At 43.0% G+C, this 7388-nt stretch overlaps 1 pseudogene across 1 annotated transcript; it reads right to left on the bottom strand.

Moving 5' to 3' along the window:
• Nucleotides 1-1355: 1355 nt before the first annotated feature.
• On the bottom strand, nucleotides 1356-7288 carry LOC106570333 (small ribosomal subunit protein mS40-like; annotated as a pseudogene). The gene is made up of 5 exons (XR_006758669.2): nucleotides 7270-7288; nucleotides 6447-6544; nucleotides 6156-6224; nucleotides 5937-6003; nucleotides 1356-2115 (listed from the first exon to the last, which is right to left on the bottom strand). The product of XR_006758669.2 is annotated as a small ribosomal subunit protein mS40-like (transcript).
• Between the last annotated feature and the right edge of the window lie 100 nt (nucleotides 7289-7388).

Here is a 7388-nt window from a genome sequence, read left to right as displayed (position 1 = left end):
TATCTTAAATGTGTTTTTCGTTTTGTGTGCTCTTTTTTTTTTCAGGTATTTTGTCTCTGAAGAGTGGCCGTCGAGGAATTTGAGCACCCAATAAAAAAACGTTTTCTTCAATTAATTGACATTTAATTACTAGTTTTGCCTGCAGTTTGTTCGTCGGAATAGCTATATTTTAGCTGCCACAACCCCGCCCCAAACATTGTCAGTAGAATGGCCTGTACTGAAGAGCTCAGTGACTTTCAACGTGGCACCGTCATAGGATGCCACCTTTCCAACAAGTCAGTAAGTCAAATTTCTGCTCAGCTAGAGCTGCCCAGGTCTACTGTGAATGCTGTTATTGTGGAGTGGAAACGTCTAGGAGCAACAACGGCTGAGCCTCAAAGTAGTAAGCCACACAAGCTCACAGAACGGGACCGGCAAGTGCTGTAGCGTGAAGAAATTGTCTGTCCTCTGTTGCAACACACACTGTCTCTGAAAGCAACGTCAACACAATTGTTTGTTGGGAGCTTAATGAATTGGGTTTCCATGGCCAAACAGCCGCACACAAGCGTAAGATCACCATGCGCAATGCCAAGCGACGGCTGGAGTGGTGTAAAGCCAGATAGACGGGGACTTCGAGGACTACAAACAGGTTCTGGAGATCCTGGTCCACAGGTTCAAAGAGTGACCTACCTACTGCAGAACCAGGGCTCTATTGGCACTCTATTCCCTGTACTGCACCATTTTTCACCAGAGCACTATGGGCCCTGGTAAAATGTACTGCCTATGTAGGGAATAGGGTGCCATTTTGAAAAGACCCCAGGAGGAAATAGAAATGTAATGCAAAATAACCTACCACTGAAGCTGGCCATGTCATCAGCTCAGTGCTGGAGTGAATCTCGATAGTCTAAAGTGGCTTTGTTTCCTTGTCTCGCCTGATCGTTCACCACTTATTTGAATAAGCATCATGGCTGAAGTCTCTCCCAAATCAGTTTATTCAAAGAAAGGTGTGGTGAGGAAGCCACGTTAAGAGTATTGAGGATACACCCCTGGTGTACTGCAGTATCCTCTCGGCCTATGAGATGCATACATTTTCTTAAGTTCAATTTGCCACCTTGCCCCTCCACACAACTGTAGATCTGAAAAGATGTGATTTGGAATTCAGAATTTGACTGGACAAGTGGGCATGTGTCAGTCAGCCAGGTGACAATGGGACAGAAAGAAAGCGTAATATGCTTAAGTATTTCTATTGTAGAGGAAATGGCAATACATTACCACTGGATTCACACGTAGAAACCACGCTCTTATTAACTGGGAATAAACATGTTGACACCTGTATGATCAAGTATTTACTACAGCCAAAAAGGCAATTAAATAAATGGATTTTGCATCTTAATGTCTTTATTGTACAACTTGTCTCTGAATACAAATGAACAGTTTAGACAGATTTATCCCATTGATGGTCCATATTGTAGCATGTACTGTACATGATAATTCACTTATCATTCTGTTACACGCGTATCTCCGGGCTCCCAAGTGGCGCAGCATCTCAGTGCTAGAGGCGTCACTACAGACCCTGGTTCGATTCCAGGCTGTATCACAACCAGCCGTGATTGGGAGTCCCATAGGGCAGTGCACAATTGGTCCAGCGTGGTTAGGGTTTGTACAGGGTAGGCTGTCATTGTAAATAAACATTTTTTCTTAACTGACTTCGCTAGTTAAAGATCAAATAAAAAATATCTACTTCAATTACCTTGTACCTCTGCATATTGACTCGGTACTGGTACCCCGTGGATATAGAAAAGTTATTGTTACTCACATTTATTATTTTTATTTTTTTTTATGCCTTGTTGGGAAGGGGCCTGTAAGTAAGCACGTCACTGTTAGTCTACATATTGTTAGCGAAGCATGTGAGAGAATTTTCACCATGATTCCTCTGATATGCCCTAGTCTATGTCAAATAGGTCTTGTAGGTCTTCTTGACTTGAGCCACTTCAGTCTCGTCTAGCTGCATGGTGTGGTACCATCTGTACCAAGGGGTCACGGTGGGGGGAGGAGGGGTTAAACCAACTGCGTTATGGGAGTTGGAATAGTCCTCCCCTGTGAAGTCCACATGAGGAACCTGGAAGGGTAGTAGCCCTAGAAATATGGACAATATTTATGTATTGTAGAGAACTGCAGTTTCTCTTTTGGTGGCATTGTTGAACCGCTGCACTGGTCACAAAAAATGTCATTATTCATTACTGTACTTTTATTTTTTAAATTCACCTTTATTTAACCAGGTAGGCCAGTTGAGAACAAGTTCTTATTTACAACTGCGACCTGGCCAAGATAAAGCAAAGCAGTGCAACACAAACAACACATGGGATAAACAAACGTACAGTCAATAACACAATAGAAAAATCTATATACAGTGTGTGCAAATGTAGTAAGATTAGGGAGGTAGGGCAATAAATAGGCCATAGTGGCGAAATAATTACAATTTAGCATTAACACTGGAGTGATAGATGTGCAGAAGATGAATGTGCAAGTAGAGCTACTGGGGTGCAAAGGAGCAAAAAAAATAAATAACAATATGGGGATGAGGTAATTGGGTGGGCTATTTACATATGGGCTGTGTACAGGTGCAATGATCAGTATGCTGCTCTGACAGCTGATGCTTAAAGTTAGTGAGGGAGATATAAGACTCCAGCTTCAGTGATTTTTTGCAATTCGTTCCAGTCATTGGCTGCAGAGAAGTGGAAGAAAAGGCGGCCAAAGGAGGAGTTGGCTTTGGGGATGACGAGTGAAATATACCTGCTGGAGCGCGTGCTACGGGGTGGGTGTTGCTATGGTGACCAGAAGGCTGAGATAAGGCGGGGCTTTACCTAGCAAAGACTTATAGATGACCTGGAGCCAGTGGGTTTAGCGACGAATATGAAGCGAGGGCCAGCCAACGACAGCATACACGTCGCAGTGGTGGGTAGTATATGGGGCTTCGGTGACAAAACGGATGGCATTGTGATAGCAAATTGGATGTAGTCTGAGTAGAGTGCTGGAGGCTATTTTGTAAATTACATCGCCGAAGTCAAGGATCAGTAGGATAATCAGTTTTACGAGGGTATGTTTGGCAGCATGAGTGAAGGAGGCTTTGTTGCGAAATAGGAAGCCGATTCAAGATTTAATTTTGGATTGGAGATGCTTAATGTGAGTCTGGAAAGAGAGTTTACAGTCTAACCAGACACCTAGGTATTTGTAGTTGTCCACATATTCTAAGTCAGAACCATCCAGAGTTACTATCACTATGCTTGACAGGCGGGCGGGCGGGTGTGGGCAGAGATCGGTTGAAGAGCATGCATTTAGTTTTACTTGCATTTAAGAGCAGTTGGAGGCCACAGAAGGAGTGTTGTATGGCATTGAAGCTTGTTTGGAGGTTTGTTAACACAGTGTCCAAAGAAGGGCCAGAAGTATACAGAATGGTGTCGTCTGCGTAGAGGTGGATCAGAGAATCACCAGCAGCAAGAGCGACATCAATGACATATACAGAGAAAAGAGTCGGCCCGAGATTTGAACCCTGTGGCACCCCAATAGAGACTGCCAGAGGTCCGGACAACAGGCCCTCCGATTTGACACACTGAACTCTGTCTGAGAAGTAGTTGGTGAACCAGGCAAGGCAGTAATTTGAGAAACCAAGGCTGTTGAGTCTGCCGATAAGAATGCGGTGATTGACAGAGTTGAAAGCCTTGGCCAGGTCGATGAAGACGGCTGCACAGTATTGTCTTTTATCGATGGCGGTTATGATATTGTTTAGGACTTTGAGCGTGGCTGAGGTGCACCCATGACCAGCTCGGAAACCAGATTGCATAGCGGAGAAGCTACGGTGGGATTCGAAATGGTCGGTGATCTGTTAACTTGGCTTTCGAAGACTTTAGAAAGGCAGGGTAGGATAGATATAGGTCTGTACTGCTCCAGCATTCTGCTCCTTAGTCACAGAGGCTGAACTTACCCTGGTCTCTAGCAATGCCAATCGCCTGATTGAGTTACTTTTTCTGTTTCTGACACTCCTGGATAAAAATGTAGAATAACAATATAAATGTGGCACTTTAGTTACCTCAAACCTCACAAAAAGTGTTGGTCTGGAACCAGATGTTACTTTATGCAGAAAGGTTTTCATCACTAAAACACCTATTGGCAGATTCTTGGCTGTGTCAACTGTGTAAATTCATCATTTATCAAATCAAAGACAACTTATTTCGATGAAACCAGCAAGTATTTTTCTTATTACCCTTTATTTAACTTGGCAAGTCAGTTAAGACCAAATTCAAATTTTCAATGACGGCCTAGGAACAGTGGGTTAACTGACTTGTTCAGGGGCAGAACGACAGATTTGACCTTGTCAGCTCGGGGATTTGATCTTCCAACCTTTCGGTTACAAGTCCAACGCTCTAACCACTAGGCTACCTGCCGCCAAAATGTAGATAACACCTGCCGAAATCAGCATGGTTGATTCAGATTCATTCATAGAATTGTTTACACATTACATAAATTTAACACATACATTGCATTCGGAAAGCATTCAGACCCCTTGACTTCTTCCAAATTTTGTTCGTTTACAGCCTTATTCTAAAATTGACTAAATTGATGTTTTTTCTTCATCAATCTACACACAATCCACACCCCATAATGACAAAGCAAAAACATGTTTAGGGACATTTTTGCTAATTTATAAAAAAATATATATCACATTCACATAAGTATTCAGACCCTTTACTCTGTTGAAGCACCTTTGACTGCAATTACAGCCTCGAGTCTTCTTGGGTACGGTGCTACAAGATTGGCACACCTGTATTTGGGGAGTCTTTCCCATTCTTCTCTGCAGATCCTCTCCAGCTCTGTCAGGTTGGATGGGAGCGTTGCTGCACAGCTATTTTCAGGTCTCTCCAGAGATGTTCAATCAGGTTCAAGTCCGGGCTCTGGCTGGGCCACTCAAGGACATTCAGAGACTTGTCCCGAAGCCACTCCTGCGTTGTCTTGGCTGGGTGCTTAGGGTCGTTGTCCTGTTGGAAGGTGAAACTTCACCCCAGTCTGAGGTCCTGAGAGCTCTGGAGCAGGTTTTCATTAAGGATCTCTCTGTACTTTGCGCCGTTCATCTTTGCCTCGATCCTGAATAGTCTCCTTGTCCCTGCTGCTGAAAAACATCCCCACAACAGGATGCTGCCACCACCATGCTTCACCGTAGGGATGGTGCCAGGTTTCCTCCAGGCGTGATGCTTGGCATTCAAGCCAAAGAGTTCAATCTTGGTTTCATTAGACCAGATAATCTTGTTTTTTATGGTCTGAGAGTCTTTAGGAGCCTTTTGGCAAACTCCAAGCGGGCTATCATGTGCATTTTACTGAGGAGTGGCTTCTGTCTGTCCACTCTACCATTAAGCCCTGATTGGTGGAGTGCTGCAGAGATGGTTGTCCTTCTGGAAAGTTCTCCCATCTCCACAGAGGAACTCTTGAGCTCTGTCAGAGTGACCATCGGGTTCTTAGTCACCTCCCCGACCAAGGCCCTTCTCCTCCGATTGCTCAGTTTGGCTGGCCGGCCGGCCTCATGGCTTGGTTTTTGCTCTGTCAACTGTGGGACCTTTATATAGACAGGTGTGTGCCTTTTCAAAATCATGTCCAATCAACTGAAATTACCACAGGTGAACTCCAATCAAGTTTCTGAAACATCTCAAGGATGATCAATGGAAACACGATGCACCTGTGCTCAATTTCAAGTCTCATAGCAAAGGGTCTGAATACTTATGTAATTAAGGTATCATTTTTTTTTTTTTTTTAATACATTTGCAGAATATTATTTTTTTTTAAATGTTTTTTCTTTGTCATTATGGGGTATTTATTTTTTTAAATCCATTTTAGAATAAGGCTGTAACATAACAAAATGTGGAACAAGTCAACGGGTATGAATACTTTCCGTAGGTACTGTATCTTACCTGTCCGTGTGGGGTCATACACAACGCCTGTATATGGACTGATAAACTGTTGCTGCAGCTTCACATTCTGCAAAAAGACAATGGTCCATTGCTTACCAAACATAACATTGAATAGCTTGTTAAATCAACCTAACAAAATCAAAGGAAATGCCATCTAATTTTCCATCTCTCATAATGATTGTGTGTGTATATTCCATAAGTCAATGTGAGAGACCAAACCTGATAGTGGATGATGACGTTGGGGTCTCGACAAATTGGATGGGGGTTCCCACATATCTTGTCTCATCTCTGATCAAAACAGAAATAGTGATTAGAGGTTGCAGTCACGTGTCTGTCTGGTGGAGAATATAATAATAATAATAATAATATGGAGTTACATAGCCTAACACAGAGCAGACAGCATCATGGTAGACATCCTCTGATCATCTATGCACTCTCCAAACCTGGACAATAGCTCAGAGAGTCTCCAGGTTTCAGGCAAGATTACAGAACCATCTCTGTTACACCTACAATGCAGGTCTTGTGTGTCTTCTGAAGGGGGGATCCCTCATTTGTGGTTCCTCCTGTAGTCAGACCACACTGGACTTATCCATAGCGCTCTATGTACTCTAGTGATAGGAGAGGTAGACGGACACAAAGTCAATGGCCACAAATATGGATGGATTAACAGTATTTAAATTACACTCTAATGAGCATGCTTTTTAGTGCAGGAACCAGGAGTAGGCTTAATCTGGTTCCGAGGAACCATCCCTTAGAAAAAACAGCAGAGTGCATAGAGTAGAAATTCTAACTCTAATCTCCATACCTTTGCTCTGTAAGTGGCAAGAGCCTCCACTGCATCACTGGGGATATCAGGTGAGGCTGCAGTGCACAGACAGGCTAGACTGCACACCTGGAAACACAGTTATTATTTTTTACCTAACCTTAATTTAACTCTGCCAGTCAAGTGTGAAATTTGCAAATACAGTGTAGTGTACACAAGACAATGATGCTGATACTTTTTCATAGACTATGGTTCTATGTGAAACATATTACTGGGGTTGCATTGGATGATGTACAGTGAAGATAAAATATGCACAATGTATATAGTAAGTACCGGTTGTATATAGCTATGTTGCTAGCTCTGTAACTTCGCTAGCTGTAGCTGGCTAGTGTTTATTAGCCGACGGTTACGCGTTACTTTAGCTCGGTCACTGTTTCGTGACGTATGTGTGCAGCAGACGTCCAAGCTTTCACTTATCTGACGTACTATAGACAATAATTGACAAATACCAGCTTCTGCCGAATATTCTGTGAAGTAAAGCGAACACACGGCATAAAATCCTTCCAATACTTGGTATGGACGCTGCCATTTTGCGTTTCACAACTGAGGGTTGAAAGGTTACAGGTGAAAGGGCAAAGCACATTTATTTTTGTGCATTGTCAACGACTCTCCATTTGGACTCTAATTCA

This window comes from Salmo salar, chromosome 14 (genome assembly GCF_965601325.2).
Source record: "Salmo salar chromosome 14, fSalSal1, whole genome shotgun sequence".
In the NCBI taxonomy this organism is placed as follows: Eukaryota; Metazoa; Chordata; class Actinopteri; order Salmoniformes; family Salmonidae; genus Salmo; species Salmo salar.
The sequence above is the reverse complement of the archived record's forward strand: the minus strand, read 5'-3'. Positions and strand labels throughout refer to the sequence as shown.